This window comes from Petaurus breviceps, unplaced genomic scaffold (genome assembly GCF_028583685.1).
Source record: "Petaurus breviceps papuanus isolate PSGF00001 unplaced genomic scaffold, PetGlider_PUasm1.0 187, whole genome shotgun sequence".
NCBI classification, from domain to species: Eukaryota; Metazoa; Chordata; class Mammalia; order Diprotodontia; family Petauridae; genus Petaurus; species Petaurus breviceps.
In genome coordinates this window covers 28,622,411-28,639,204 of record NW_027185799.1, presented here as the reverse complement: position 1 = coordinate 28,639,204, position 16,794 = coordinate 28,622,411, and positions in this window count along the sequence as shown.

The window sequence follows — 16,794 nt, the reverse complement described above, 5'->3', positions numbered from 1 at the left end:
TCTGAGAATTCAGGTAGTTCTGAATTCATCTAATTTGTATTGCTGTCTCCCTAAATCTAAGATGTCTGTTGGACTATAATCAAATTTTCTCTCTTTTATCACAGATTCTTCGAGGGAATGGTTATTTCTACATAATGTTCCTTTAATTTCTACCCAAGCAAATTTTATCCCTCTTAGCATCCTCTTAGGGAGAATCAGACCTACTATAGAATTTCCCGTAGTATGTTCCTATATCCTTTGAAGGATGAAATTATCACTAAGTTAAAAGGTTATCTGTTGCTTTGCTTTTGTCAGAGAAAGAGATCCAGAAGATGTCTCCATAATTGAAGTATTCCAATAGTATAATATCATGCACTTGTGCCAAGCCTGTGATGTTTCTCTAATTCCTTGTCCACTTCCTCCTTATTCCCAGGTTGTCTCTGATAGACTCTGAAGACTGTCATTTCTCTTTCTGCCTGCATTTATCATCACCAAAATGCTTCCCCTATCTGATTCCTGGTTTTCCTCACATAATTATATTTTCTCAATATAAAATGCTACCCTCCCCTACCATTACCTTTCCTGTTTCTTTTGTTTCAAAAAATGTTTCGAGCTCTCTATTACTTTATGTCCACCTTTTGTCCTGTATGGTTAATCTCAGATTTGTAGTACAGGTCACCTTGGCTACATCATGAGCTCCACTGCATTTTGGAACATATTATTTCATTCCCCCCCTCCTTTTTCTAGTGGGTGTAGAATATCTTGTATTATTTGAATGTTTTTTCTTTTGTATTTGAAGGTCTTTCTCCTGATGGCCCATAGAACTTGTTTCTGAATTGAATTGTTAAATTTAATTGCTATATGTCTTGGAGGTTGCAGCCTTGGATTTTTTTCCTGGAGGATATTGGTGAATCCTTTTAATTGAAATTTCAGTTTCTATGATCAGAATTTCTGGGCAGTTCTTTTCTACTACTGCTTTCATTACGGTGTTAAGTTTTTTTGTCCTGTTACATTCTTCTGGGAGACCTAGGATGCTTAGATTGTCTCTACCCATAAAGATCAGTATGTTTTGCTTGCATAATTAGCATTTCTTTTAATATTATTGTTTTCTGTTTCTCTTCTTCTAAGCTGTTCCTCATGTCTGTGTTTTTTTTTGCATTCCCAATCTATTGTTCTCTCTCTCTCTCTCTCTTTTCATGAGGCTTACTATTGCAGATTCAAGTTTTTCTCTTCTGCTCATTATTTTTGCTGTGCAGGACATGAATTTTGCTCTCATAATTTTCATTTCTCTCTTAAACCACTCAGGAACAGCTTGTTGTGTTTTCATGTGTTCCATAGGGTCCTCTGTCTCATCAAGTGTTGGACCATTTCCCTCTATTTTGCACTATTTATTCATAGATTCCTGAACTCATTTACTGTATCTGGAGGCCATATTTCCTTCTGCTGTTGCAGTTTTTCCTGTTGATATATCTGTTTATGTTTAAATTCTTTGAGATTCTTTCTTCATGAAATCTTTGGTACTTTTATTGTCCCCCACCCCTTGTTTTCCTTTTAATCTACATGCTGACTCCCTGCCCTCAGATTGTGGTTTTCTTGGGGGCTGGATCTCAACGCATCTCAATCTCTTCTCACATGGGGCAATTCATGGTTTGCCAACCTACGACTCTGCCACAACTGATTTTTAGGTTGTCAGAATTGACCCCAGCTGGATGCTGTGTTTTTTACCTCAGACTTGGTGTAGTGCTATACAAACTCTCCCCCTCCCCCTTTGCATGGTGTCCTCTTTTAGTGACCACTCCCTTTGTTTCTCATGTCTCTGTGTTAACACTGGCAGTTAAGAGCCTATTTTCCCTGCTACCCACAGGTCAGAGCTTGGCAGCACTGGCACTTCCATGTTGCAGCCCTCCGCAGGCTTTTGTTTCTGAGTAACTGGGACCAAAATGGCTGAGGCCTAAGCAAACTTCTGCAGCTTGAAGCAGGGGTCTCCATAACACTGAAAATAGGTAAGGGTGGACCATGGTGTAGGAGTGGGTTTTGATGTAGCCTGTGTCATGCTTTTGGGTCTGTTAGTGTAGTTTTACTTCTGGTAGTGTGGGTAGGGGAAGACTGCTGAGTGATTTTTTGGATTCTGGAGTTTCTAGAGCATGCAATCAGCTGAAATTGCTATATTTTTGGTGCATAATTTTGGAGAGGCTTGAAAGATAATGGGTATTGGAGAAAATGTCTAGTCTACCATCTTATTGCTAACATGACCTGAAAGTATCATATTTCTTTTGAATAAGGGATATCCATTTGTAGCACCAATGCAATATTTACAGTGCCCACAATCATGATAAAGACCATGACTATAAATATCACATGACGTTCAATTGCAAAATATACCAAACTCTCCGTATAGAGGACAGAACTGAAACATTTATTTAGACACCAGAAAACCTAGTCCCAAAACTAGTAAGCCAATTCTGTCATAGTACCAAAGATATTCAGAAACCATAATAATACTGAGAGACACAGCATCCTTTAGCCTTCCCACAAACCAATATTAGATCAATATTTACTCACAAACCTCTATCTCCTTGCCTGAGCACCTCTCTCTCCCACCCTCTCACTAGCTCTGGCTCCCAGATTCCTGTGGGCTGTGCTCCCCTTCAGCAAACTCCTCCTCCCACAGGTTCCATGTGACTACATACAGCCTATTAGGGGGCAGAGTTTATTTTTCAAAGCAGGGGAGGTCTTCAAACTCCCTCTTAGGTCTATTAAGGGGAAGTGAATTAATTAAGGAAGATCTTCAAATTCCTGTTCCCATTATACCATCCCATGGAATTTGAGGTGGTTGTTATACTCGGACATCAGGTTACTTAAGGGATACAATGTGTATAATGAAGTAGCCCGATATGAAGCCAGGAGTTGGATTGAGAGAAGCTCTGAGCTAGAGACTTAACTCATTGAGAAAGGAAGAAAAGAAGCCTGGGGACAGGAAAATAATAGCAAAAAAGATCTAGACTGGATGATCCAGATCTAGGGAATGAATATCAAAAGGTACTGAGTGATGATGGCAGAGGGAGAGTATGGAAGTGGCAGTGGAGAGAAAGGAATAATTGTTTCTTCTTCCTCCTGGTCCATTGTTTCTTTCTTTTTTTTTTTTTTTTAAAGCAATCAGGGTTAAGTAACTTGCTCAAGGTTACACGGCCAGTTATTTCTTGGTGTGGTGCTGAGTGTCTGAACCCAGGATTCGATCCAGGTCATCCTGACACTGGAGCCGGTGCTCTTACTCGATGAGCCACCTGGCCGCCCCTGATCCATTGTTTCTAGAGACATGAGAAAAGGGAACAACCAGTACTGGAGAGAATGCCAAAGATCCAGTTGTCTTCTAGAGAAAATCAGGTTTCTAATCAGAATCAGAGACCAAGGATGAAGGGGAATTTGTTAAGAATCTACTGGCAGTTCCACATGGCACAATGGAAGGGAAGGGGAGGGGAGGACAAAGCTAGGGAAAGGATAGGATTGAGTTGGATGGAGTCAAGAGTATAGTGAAAGGGTGTAGAGGAAAATGTTCCTTCCCCAAGCAGGGACTGCACATCAGTGGGTTTAGGGAAGCAGGAAATAGGAATTGTTTACCCTCAGGAGTCAAAATGATCTCAATAATAGTAGTGCCTATGCTGGTGGTAATGATTGAGCAAGAGACTTCAGAAACAATGGGTTTCAGGTTATATTTTCAGCTTTTATTTAAATTCTTAATTGCTCATATCTTGACTGCTTTTAGATCTGGCTTAACATTTTTTCAGAACTGGTATTAGAGCCCACTGCAACCTGCATGGATTCATTGATATCAGATTTACTTGCTACCTGGCATGCAAATTTTGAGATACATTGTACAGTACTACAGAGTATTTGGGTTTGAGTGTTGACTCTTCTTTATACTTGTGTAACCTGGGAGGCAGAGTCAAGATGGAGGATTAGAGGCAGGACATCCGTGGGGCTCCAGCTTCCACCTTCCCCAATACATGCAAAATGAGACTGAACAAACTTTGGAGCTGAAGAACCCACAAAATGACACAGAGAAGCTAACCTCCTGTTGAGGACAGCCTGGCAGGCCGGCAGGAATCTGCCAGCGCAGAGCTCTGGGAGCCGAGCTCAGGCCTGTGTGAGCTGGAGGTTTTAGCCCCAGGGTGGGCCTGACCAGGTGCCAGCTGGAGGGACTCCAGATCACCAGCAGCTGTGGCCATTTCCAGATTCATTAACACATAGATGCGAAGGACAAAGTGAGAGGTCAGTGCAGTGTGGACTTTGGGACCAGTAGTTGGGAGAGCATCCCAGGGCGAGAAGCCGCTGAGATGCCTTGGCTCAGCTGGCACCATGGCTCAGCTGGCTCCATGGCTCAGCTGGCGCCATGTTGCAGCTTCAGCTCCTGGCCTGCAGAATGTAGGGGGACCAAGCACCAGTCTGAGGGGTAATCGCTCTTGCTTTAACCTGCTTGGATCTGCATTGCAGTCTAGGGTAGAGGTCCTGGGGTGTGTGTCCAGCTTGCCAGAGTGTGTGGAGACCTCAGAGAGGGAACCCATCTAATACCTCCGGCAGCTGAGAAAACCCCAGCATTTGAGACGAAAGTTCCCCTGTCTGGTGGCAGAGTCCTACTGTGGCAAAAAGCCCAGGGGTCAAGTGACTGAGGAGCGACATGACCAGGCAAAGGAAACAAAACAGACAGAAGATTCCAACATTAGACTCCTATTTTGAGGACAAAAAGGAACAAAGCATGGAACAGGAGGAAGACAGTGAAGTCAGAACTCCTGCACCAAAACCTTCAAAGGAAAATATGAGTTGGTTACAGGCCATAGAGGACCTTAAGAAGCAGATAAGAGAAGTGGAGGAAAAAATTGGGAAGATAAATGAGAACAATGCAAGAAAATTATGAAATGAGAGTCAACAGCCTGACTGAGGAAAATCATACCTTAAAAAACAGACTAACTCAAATGGCAAAAGAGGCTCAAAAAGGCAATGAGGAGAAGAATGCCTTAAAAAGCCAAATTTGCCAGATGGAAAAAGAAGCTCAAAAGCTCAATGAGGAGAATCATTCCCTCAGATTTAGAATGGAGCAAAGGGAAGCTAGTGACTTTATGAGAAATCAAGATGCTGTTAAGCAGATCCAAACCAATGAAAGAATAGAAGGCAATGTGAAATATCTCATGGGAAAACCACTGACCTGGAAAATAGGTCCAGGAGAGATAATTTAAAAATTATTGGACTACCTGAAAGTCATGATCAAAGAAAGAACCTAGAAATCATCCTCCAAGAAATTCTCAAGGAAAATTGCCCTGATGTTTTAGAACCAGAAGGCAAAATAGAGGTTGAAAGAAAGATCCCCCCCCAAAACTCCTAAGAATATTATAGCCAGGTACCAGAATTCCCAGATCAAGGAGAGAATATTACGAGCAGCCAGGAAGAAACAATTTGAATATTGTGGAAAGAAAATCAGGATAACACAGGATCTGGCAGCTTCTACACTGAGGGATCGAAGGGCCTGGAACATGATATTCCAGAGGGCAGAGGAGCTGGTATTAAAACCAAGAATTATCTACCCAGCAAAACTTAGTATCATGTTTCAGGAGAAAATATGGTCTTTCAATGGAATAAAGGACTTTCAAGCATTCTTGATGAAAAAACCAGAGTTGAAAAGAAAATTTAACATTTATATACAAGAAGCAAGAGAAGCATGAGAAGGTAAACAGGGAAAAGAAATCATAAAGAACTTATCAAAGTTGAACTATTAACATTCCTGCATGGAAAAACGATAATTGTAACTGATGAAACTTTTCTCAGTATGAAAATAGTAGAAGGGGGGTAGCCAGGTACCTCAATGAGTAAGAGCACCGGCTCCAGTGTCAGGATGATCTGGGGATCAAATCTGGGCTCAGATACTTAGCACCACACCCAGAAATAACTGGCTCTGTAACCTTGAGCAAGTTACTTAACCCCAATTGCTTTAAAAAAAAAGAAAAAGAAAATAGTTGAAGGGAATAGATTGTATATATGTTTACAGGTATACATAGATAGAGGGCACAGGACCAAGTTAATAGGAGGGGATGATACTTAAAAGGTGAAATTAAGAGGTGAGAGAGGAATATAATGAGAGGAGATGGAGATAGACAGAATGGGGTAAACTATCTCATATAGAAGAGAAAAAGGGAAAATGGTTACAATGGAGGGGAAAAATAGGAAGGCAAAAGGGAATGGGTCGACCTTATTCTAATTGAATTTGGCTCAGGGAGGGAATGACATACACACTAAATAGGGTATCTCTCCCTACAGGAGAATATGGGGGAAGGGGATGAGAGGGGGGATGATGGAAGGGAGGGCAGGTTGGGGGTAGGGAAGTTGGAAACACTTTTGAAAAGGGACGGAATCAAAGTAGAGAATAGAACAAGTGGGTGGTGGGATAGGAGGGAGGGAAATATAGTCAGTCTTTTACAATGTATCTTCTATGTTAATATTTTGCATTAGCTACACATGTACAACCAATACTGAACTGCTTGTCTTCCCCATTAGGGTGGGTGACAAGGGAGGAAGGGAATGAATCTGGAATTCAAAGTTTTAAAATCAAATGTTTAAAATTATATATATATATATATATACACACACATATATACATATATATGCTATTATTAATACTATTTTACATGTAATTGGGAAATAAGATATACAGGCACTGGGGCATGGAGATCCACCATGCCCTACTGGAAAAATCGAAGGGGGCATGGGAGAAGATATGAGAAATAGCATATTGGAGGAGGGGATATCCTGTGGGATTGCTATTTTGGGGCAGTGGGTAGGGGAAAAATGGGGAAAAAATTTGCAACTCAAAATCTGGCGGAAATTAGTGATGTAAATCAGAAATTAATAAAGCATTTGAAAAATGAAAAAAAATACTTGTGTAACCTTTGGCTAATCACTTCTCCCTGGGCCTCAGTTTCTGTCTGAAAAATGAGCTTGGACTAGAGTAATGGGGTCAAACTCAAATAGAAATGGGGGCTGCTAATTGGTACATAGGAATCAATGTGGGATACATATTGACAATTACATATTAATCTGTTTTGGGTCACACTTGGAAGTTTAGTGAGCTATGTGTTGCCTGTGGATCACATGGTTGATACCCCTTCATTGCTTAACCTTTCCTGGTCTCAGTTACCTAATCTGTAAAATGGGATTGACAAAAGCACAGAGTTATAGTGAGGATCAAATGGGTTAATATATATTAAGCACCAGGCAAACCTTAAAGCTCTGTATAAACATCAACTCTTATTAGAAACCAACAACAACCATGTTGAAAATAGAGAGTACTTCACTTAGAATAAGAAGACCTGGGCAAAAGTTGTAGTTTTACTACCTACTAGATGGTAACTTTAAGCAAGTCACTTCTTATCTCTGGGACTCTGTTCCCTCTTCTGTCAAATGAGGTGGTTGGACTTGATGATTCCTAAAATTTCTTTCAGACCAACCTGTGGTTGAAAAGAGTAGCTAAACTATTTTATTTTCTCACTGAGTAATATATTTCCTCAACTTTCTGCATTGCAGGAAATCAAGAGCCTAAGCTTTATCGATAATTACTGAAATGGAGTCAATATTTGTAAAGGTTTTAATCTCACACTAAGATATTCAGCTGGATATTAATGGAATATTTCAGTTACACATAAGTAGAGTCATTTATTGGTTGATTGCATTCTTCATCCTTCCCTGGAGATAGTAATAGGACTCCAAGACCTATTTAAAATTGGCCTGAATCTTCCTGGCCCAGGATCTTTGGGGAGCTAGCTCATTTCAGTCATAATAGTGGCTAATTGCCACCTGTCTTTTTTCAATAAAACTATGGGAAGAGATTTTTCATTCAAGAGTTTCTGAAAGGGGCAGCCAGGTAGCACAGCGAGTAAGAGCTCCGGCTCCAATGTCAGGATGACCCTGAGATCGAATCCTGGGCTCAGACACTTAGCACCCGCCCAGAAACATCTGGCCGTGTAACCTTGAGCAAGTTACTTAACCCTGATTGCTTAAAAAAAAAAGTTTCTGAAGCCAGGGTAAACAGAGTAAAGACCAGAGGGAAGCTTATTATGTGTTACAATGTTCCAGGCTCCATACCAGATCTCAATTTTGTGTTTCTCCTGTTTCAAGTACAGGGTCCTGTGCACAGTATGTGCTTAAGGATTGTTGAATGGAATTCTATCTTGCTACCCCAAACTCCTAGTATAGTGCTCTGCAGCACAAGTGATTAATCAGTGATTCCTGTATTCACTTGCTATTTGAACTTCTGCATCCTCTCCAGTGGTTAAGTACAGTGCTTTATAAACAATGAATGTTTAATTATTGTTAATTGTTGAACTGGATCTGTAATTTGATGCTGAAAGCACATAGAACTATGGTAGTTTCATTTGTGTTCAGAGACATTTGCTAGGCAGTGATGGTGGGAGCTTGTGTGGGATATAGTGGAAAGAATATAGGGCTTGGGGGCAGTTAGGTGGCATAGTGAATAGAGCACCATCCCTGGAGTCAGGAGGACCTGAGTTCAAATCCAGTCTCAGACACTTAACACAAAAAAACTAGCTGTGTGACTTTGGGAAAGTCACTTAACCCCAATTGTTCAGCCTTCCCTCCTCCAAAAAGCAAAAAAAAATATATGTATATATACATACATACATATATATATACATATATATGTGTGTGTATATATATATATGTGTATATATATATATATATATATATATATATATATATATATAGAGAGAGAGAGAGAGAGAGAGAGAGAGAGAGAGAGAGCTTGGATTTGGACTCAGGAGTCTGAGTTCAGCTTCAAAGGATTGTATATTTAGTGTTAGAAGGGACGCAGAGGTCATATGATTTTATCCCCCCTCATTTTTCAGATGAGCCCAAGAAGTTAAATGACTTGCCCAAGGTCACACAGGTAGTAAGAGTCAGAGGTGAAATTTGAACCCATGTCCTCCAGCTCCAGAGGCAGTATTCTTCCCCCCATGCTAGCTGGTTCACAAAACTTGATAGCTATGTGAAAAGAGGTAAATCACTTGATCTTTTCATTTTTCAAGTTCTTCAGTTGTAAAATGAAAATAAATCTTGCAGTACTTGCTGTATCTCAGGGGGATGGTGTGAAGAGAATACTTTATAAACCTCAAAGTGCTAGGGAAATGCATTTACTATTATTATTTGACTTGTCTGAATATTGAGATAATTAAGCATTTTAAGATGTCTAGATACAGAAATAATCTTATTAATGCTATGTAGTTTTGTAATAGAATATTTATTCATCATCTGGTATATAAGACCAGAGGAAGAGTTCGTGCTAATTCTACATAGAGGATGTCCCAAAAGCCTTTGGTGTACAAATACTTTTGGGACACCCTGTATAATGCTAATCAGTCAACAAACATTTATTGAGCACCTCATATCCACAAGGTACTATGTTAAGTGCTAATGAAGGGGTGCTTGGGTGCCTGTGCTTCAATCCCAGTTTGTAAAATCACATCTCTCCCTAGTCTCAAATCTACTCTGCCTAACAACCATTCATGATCAAGCCCCAGCCAAATGTTTATCTTCCCTTGGTACAATAAAAAGCTACACCTATGAATCTTTCATTAGATTATCTATAAGTAACTCCCTAGATCATTACGTACATCCTGAATCCCTCATTATGTATGCCTTAGGCTTGGGACTTATGTATACTCCCAACATCCATCTTGTCAAACATGTCAAACAGCCTGGTCAGCCCTGACCATTAGCTGACTTAGTGAAGTTTCAAGCCTAAAACCACACCTCCATGCAGCCCCCCCTTGGGTTATTTCCCAGCGAATTCTGGGCAATACGCCTGTGCAGTAGATATTAAAAGTGCATGTTCTTTAAGAACTGACCACTCCTTAACCATTCCCCAATTCCACCCTGCCTCACCTAGTTAGCATATTTGGCACAGGTTTCACTATAATTTATCCTATATAAACTTTAACTGAACCCTCTAAGGTTGCAGGTTCCCTAAGAACTCTTGCCCGCTGTATAGCATAACAATAAATCTTTGCCACCTTGACTTAGAGAATTTTTGAATCTGTGAAATCATTACAGACTGCTTCCCAGGGACTCTGTTTATTGTAGTTCCTGGACTCCTGGAACTCCCTGACCCCCGAATCACTGGGAATGTAAAGAAAGGCCAAAATAGGGGCCCTGCCTTGAAGGAGCCCTATTATAATGAAAGGGACAACATGGAAAGAACTAAGTTGTTCTTCTTCATTGGTTTTGGAAGAGGACCAGTGGCATCATGGGGTGAAGACCTGTGCATGAATTGAGTTAAGTGAGGCAGGGTTGTACAAAGTTGTCAGTCTCACTCTTTCAGTTATCAAAGTCAAGTAGCAGGACAAAAGTTAAGATGAGTGATAGTGACCCGGGATGTAGTGGAAAATCTTGGCTTCTTTGATGTCTGACCAAGCTCTGAACATTCCACAGAGCCTGCTTCTGCTACCTTCATGGTTGTTAGAACAAACAATCCTCATTTACTCATTCTGCCAGGGGGAATTCTTCACATGACATCCCTCCCATCTCACCATTTGGTTTGAGTCCTGTTGGTTACCCTCAACCTGGCGTAGCCCATCTGCTGAGACAGTTCATACCATGGTGTGGCTGCTGTCTATGCTAAAGCTTCTTGGAACCATTAGTGAAATCAAAGATGGACACCATAGGTGGATGAGCAGCCCTGAAAAGGGCCAGGAAAGACCTCACACCAGAGGTGCTGGTCCTCCCTGAATACCCCATACACTCCAGATAACTGGGTGCATATAAGACATATGGAGAAGAGATGGAAGGTGATGTCAGAAGGGAAGGCACTAGTAGCTTGGAGGGGGTTGAGGGGGAGACTAGGAAGGGGCCTCCAGCAGAAGGAAGGATTAAAAAAAAATCTCCTAAGAGTGTAGCATACACAGTGAGGAACCACAGAATCATAAAATCTCCAAGTTAGAAGGACCTCAGAGGTCATTCAATCTAATCTTTAACTGAACTGAAATTCCCTTTAAACTTTTTTCCCCAAGTGCTCATCAAACCTCCACTTGAAGACCCACAATGATATAGAACTCCCTTTCTCCCTTTTCCCTCTCCTCCCCAAGGGAGACTATTCCACTTTGGGCCAGCTCTAATTGTTCAGGGTTTTTTTCCTTACATCTTTGCCACTTCCGCCCATTAATCCTAGTTAGTTCTGCCCTTTGGGGCCAATCAAGTCTCATCTAATCCCTCTTTCAGATGACAGCCCTTCAGGTACTCCACCAGTAAATTTCTAATTCTGTAGTACTAATTGAAATACATATTACTTTTTGGGGCAATAGAAGAAAAATGCTTTATTTTAGTCTTCTTATATGATTAAAATGAGGATGGTTTATATTTTTTATTGGATGGTTTTATTCTTTATTGCTTCTTTAAATTATAGAGAATACATATAGTTAGTCAAACTGTTAAAACCTTAAAATAAAATTCATGTTGAACTGAAGACTGAGGGTGTTAAAAAAATTTAGCCAAGTACGAATTTGGTTACAGACCTAAGATAATTGTATAATATTACAAATATGCTACAAAATATTTTTTGGATCAATTTTTTTTTTAAAAATGTGATTTTTGTTTCCTTCCCCCTAATTAACATACACAATGAAGTGTGCTGAGTCTATTTCAGGAGCGTTGAATGGGCTAGGATCTGGTCATAGGATCACAGATTTAGAGATAGAAGAGGTCTTAGAGATTATGTAGCACAGTCCTTTCATTTTGCAAATGGGGAACCTCAGGCCTAGAAACACACAGCAGTGGCAAAGCCAGAACTTCAGACCTGGTCCCTCATTCCCAAGCCCAGTATTTTTTTCATGAAACCAAGCCACGTGATTGACAGTGTCCAGGGGTGGTTGGTATGACAACGTGGACAACTTTACCCAGTGAACAGAAGTCTCAACCTGAGAAGACAGGAATGGGGATAGGACTGGGTCTTAGAGATCCGAGGTAGAAACATCCAGTGTTACAATGTCCCTTCCCTATTTCTTCTACCTCTTTAGGTCCCAACTCTCACCTTTCCAAAGTGGGCAAGCTATTGCCTAGTGTTGCATAAACGTGTTAAAGTAAGCTGGAGGAGGTCTAGGAGGCAATGTGGTGTAGTCAATCAAGAACAGGCTTGTACATGTTTACTATGTACATGTCATTGGGAAATGCACTAGAGATACAAAAGAATACAAACCATGTTCTTGGCTCTCAAGAAGTTATTTTCTAATGGGGGAGAAAACAAGCAAATGACTATGTACTTACAAGATATATACAGTATGAATGAGAGATAACATTAGTGGGTGAGGGGGAGATTAGGAAAGGCCTCTCACAGAAAGTGAGTTTTGAGTTGAGACTTGAAGGAGGCCAGGGAAGCTAGGAGGCAGAGGAGAGGATGGAGAGAATTTCAGGCATAGGGGAGAGGTGGAAAAAAGGCAGATTCCACAGAAAGAGTGTAGTGTTCGGTGGATCATTTCTGTGGATCACAAGGCATATGAGGGCAAAGCACGCTGGCTAGATAGTCATAAGAACTATGTATTCTGGCCCTGGCTCTGCCATTATCTATATGGTCTTGGGCAAGTGAATTGTCCTCTCCAGTGTCTGTTTCCTTCTATGTAAAATGAGAGGGTTTGAATCGATGTACTCTAGAGCCTTGAATCCCCCCAGCTATGGGATTCTTGCTGTCATTCTTATTCAAAGCCTTAATGGCATTGTGAATGCTCAGTATCACATAGTACATGTATATACACATACATACATACTTACACACATATATATGTAGTTTGCTAAAGATATGCCCAAATTTAATATCTTTGTAAAATTTGAGCTGAATTGGGTACAAAGAATACTTTAAAGACAAAAAGCTTCTGACTTTCCTAGAAGTAGGTCCTAGGAAATTATATCTGTAAAGGACCTTGGAGATTAACTGGTTTACACCCTTCATTTTACAGAGATGAAAACTGAGGCTGGGGGGGGGGGGGGGGGGATGACCTGCTTGAGGTCCCACAGGTAGTAAATAGGAGAGCTGCAGTTTGACATCTGACTCAACCATATTACCTTGCCTCTGAATGATTGTTTCTAAAAAATCTTTCTAAAAAGTCACTTTATTTTCCTGCCTTGGGGAGTTCAGGAAAGCTAGTATCTGGATCTTCCTGGGATGACTGAGGTATCTTTCAATAAACCTCATTAAGTTCCCATCATCCTGCACTGTAGCTGTCCAAGGTGTCAGAGATGGGGCTAAGCCCAGGAAATAACTGGAGTTAAAAACAAAACAAAACAAAACAGAATCCCATATTGCTGGAATACAGGGAATGAGTGACTTCCCCCTCCCCCCAAAGCCTAGTACAGGTGATAAAAATCTGAAGGTTCAGATTAGTTGAGAAAAGTTCTTAATGAAGAAAATTCTTTCCATTTTTGAAGCCCAGGTTAGTCAGAGGAAGGCCTAGGTAGGAGGTAACACCACCCTCCTTTTAACACTTTCCACTACATAATCTAGCAGAGAATGCTGGATTTGGATTCAATAGACTTGGGTTCAGATTTTGGCCTTGGAATTTTCTGATTGTGTGACCTTGGGCAATTGGTTTAACCTCTCTTGCATCCCTTGGTGTCCTCAATTATAAAATGTGGATGATATTTGTGCTACCTCCCTCAGGGGGTTGTTATGAGAAACACATTTACTCAGCCTTCAATCTTTATAGTAATGGGGATGTTTTGTTGTTATAATTAGGACTATACATAACTCAGGGCCAAAGGGATGTAGCTTTGACTCTGCTATTTTGGCAGAGAGTTATAGAACAGTGCTCTGTCCTTGCTTCAGCAAGGGAAACGGTTCCTAAATATATGCTGCATTATAATCTTGAAAAGGAAGAAGCATCATCACAGGATACTTATTGTATTAGCTTTCTCAGTGTAAGGGTTATGGGATTTAAAGATCTTCTATGCCCCATGGACGTGCTGACATAGCAGGAAGGGGCGGAGCAAGCGAAAGTGAAAGCCAGAGAAAGCGAAAGCCAGAGAAAGTGAAAGCCAAGGACGTGCTGACGTAGCAGGAAGGGGCGGAGCAAGAGAAAGCGGAAAGCGAGAGAAAGTGAAAGCCGAGCTAGCAGTCCTGCGGTGGCTGGCGGTGGTTGCGACGGCAGCGGTGGCAGCAGCAGAGGCAGCGACAGCGTGAAGCCCTTTTTGAGTTAGGACTGCTAAGGACTTTCTGCTAAGGACTCCTGCTGAGGACTGCTAGGGGCCGGAGCTGCTGGGAGCGCGCTTCCCGGACGCTGGGTGGTTGCTGTGCGTGGGGAGAGGAGGACCTTTGCCTGAGGTAGCCTGTTCTGTTTTAAAGGCTTGAAAATGTGGGTGCTTTCTACTTTATCTACCTGTGCCAATATCATAACTACTCTGATGGCTTTCACTTTCTGGTTTTGGGACTCAGTCTTTTGGTATCTTAATAAATTTTCTAGTTTATTTCCCCATATGGCAAACATGACATATTTTGTGATGGATAATTATATCAGCATATTTGTAATCTCTATAGGCATTGTGAATATGGCATTGCTGATACACTCAGCAAGCTCATAATTACAGAATTGTGGGTAACTAAAAGTTAGTCAAGTGTTTGGTATTCAACCATGTATGTGCTGAACTGATCTGTTGGGCAAACCACTGTTAATAGGTGAAAGTCATCACTGACACGTTTCAGGATTAATGTTGTTTGGCAGCAAAGACACTGAATTTGAGAGTCTGGGATTCAAAGTCCTCAGCTCTAGCTGTGTGACCTTGAGTAGGTCACTACCCTCTATTTGAGGACTTTTCTGGTTCACCAAACTATTAAGTGTTTCCCCCAAGAAATTACCTTATATTTATCTTTTTTTTTAAAAGGTATTTTATTTTTTATTTTATTTTTAAGCAATCGGGATTAAGTAACTAGCTCAAGGTTACATGGCCAGTTATTTCTGGGTGTGGTGCTGAGTGTCTGAGCCCGGGATTCGATCTCCAGGTCATCCCAACACTGGAGCCGGTGCTCTTACTCGCTGAGCCACCTGGCCGCCCCTAAGCAATTGGGGTTAAGTAACTTGCTCAAGGTTACATGGCCAGGTGGTTTCTGGGTGGGTGCTAAGTGTCTGAGCCCAGGATTCGATCTCCAGGTCATCCTGACACTGGAGCTGGTGCTCCCACTCACTGTGCTACCTGGCCGCCCCTATTTATCTTATATACTAGTCATAGCTAACATTTATATAGTGTTTACTATGTGCCAGGCACTGTGCTAAGCATTTTATAATTATTTTCTCATTTAATCCTCACAACTCTGGGAGAAGGTACAATTATCATCTTCATTTTACAGATGAAGAAACTGAGGCACAGAGATGTTAAGTGACTTACCCCAAGGGTCAAACAGCTAGCAAGTGCCTGAGGCTAGATTTGAACTCGTTTTCCTGATTCTAGGCCCAGCACTTTATCCACTGCATGTTGTCTCCCCTCCTAATAGAATGTAAACTCTTCTAGGCCATTTCAGTTTTGTCTTTGCATCTCTAGTGTCTAGCACATGGCAGGAACTCAAGGGGATTGACTGGATCTTAGCTTTCTTATCTGTATAATGAGGGTGTCAGACAAGGTGTTCTCTGACTAAAGAACCTTTACAATTCTTAACTGTAAGTCTAAGTTATTTGTACTCCATTTATCTCCATCTCAGTTTCTGTAAGAGTTGCATGATTCTTCTTCCTCTGTGACCTTGGGCAAGTCACTTGATGGGACCTCACTTTCCTTCTGTGTAAAATCAAGGAGTTTGGATGATTCTTGAGATCCCTTCCAGCACTTACAAAGCACTTGGAAGTTTTTTTTTTTTTTTGAGGCAGGAGCACTCCAAATCATTTTTCAGCCCCCTTTCCTAAAGGAAAGATTTTTTGCTGTGAAAGATTGCCAGTCACTTCCATCCCCTAGGAATCAGATTTCTTGGTTGTCAAGCATGAAGAAACAACTCATTATTCTTAATTGCTAAGTGCTAAAAGTGTTCAAAGAGAAAGCTATCTAAGGATCCAATTCCTCTAGCTAGGGGAAGTCTCTGTCTCTCTCCCCCACACCCCCTACTGAAGATGCCTTTCATGACCTTTGCGCCTTGGCTGTGTGAAAAAAATTCTGAATTAAATCTTTAGCTATATTCTAATGATGACAAGCTCAGATGCAGTTACAATCTGTTTTATATTTGAAAAAAAATCACTTACATGTTTTCTGGACTGGTTAATTAAAAATGCTATGAGAAAAGCACATTAATTATACAGTATGCTTGAACAATGGGGTCATTTTAGTCTTGATAACTGTGAGGAAACTTATAAAACTACTGTTGCTGTCTTCATTTTTTTTTCTTAGAAGATGAAACATCACTATTTAGATAATAATGAAGGGGAAAAACACCAATGGAGTGAGCAGGTTAGAAAGAAAATTATTTTTATTCCTTGGTGCTAGAAAAAGTCAGAGTATTGAGATCTGGTAGAAGTTCAGGACAAAAGAAAATTCAAGGAGCTGGAAGAGAAAGAATAAACACTTAAAAGAACAAAAAACATTTGTTACAAGTCATGTTTGAAAGACCAAAAAGTTCAGAGAGAAAATGGGAGCCAAAATAATCTTTAAAATGTCTGATTCCATGCTCAGACCCTGACTATCCTAAGAAATGCCCAACTGGGCCAGATCTATGGTTCATTCAGCCTCATATTGTGTCTCTGACAGTAGTCAAAATTTTTAACTCATCTCCTTTTAAGACCTTTTAGAATTTAATAGTTA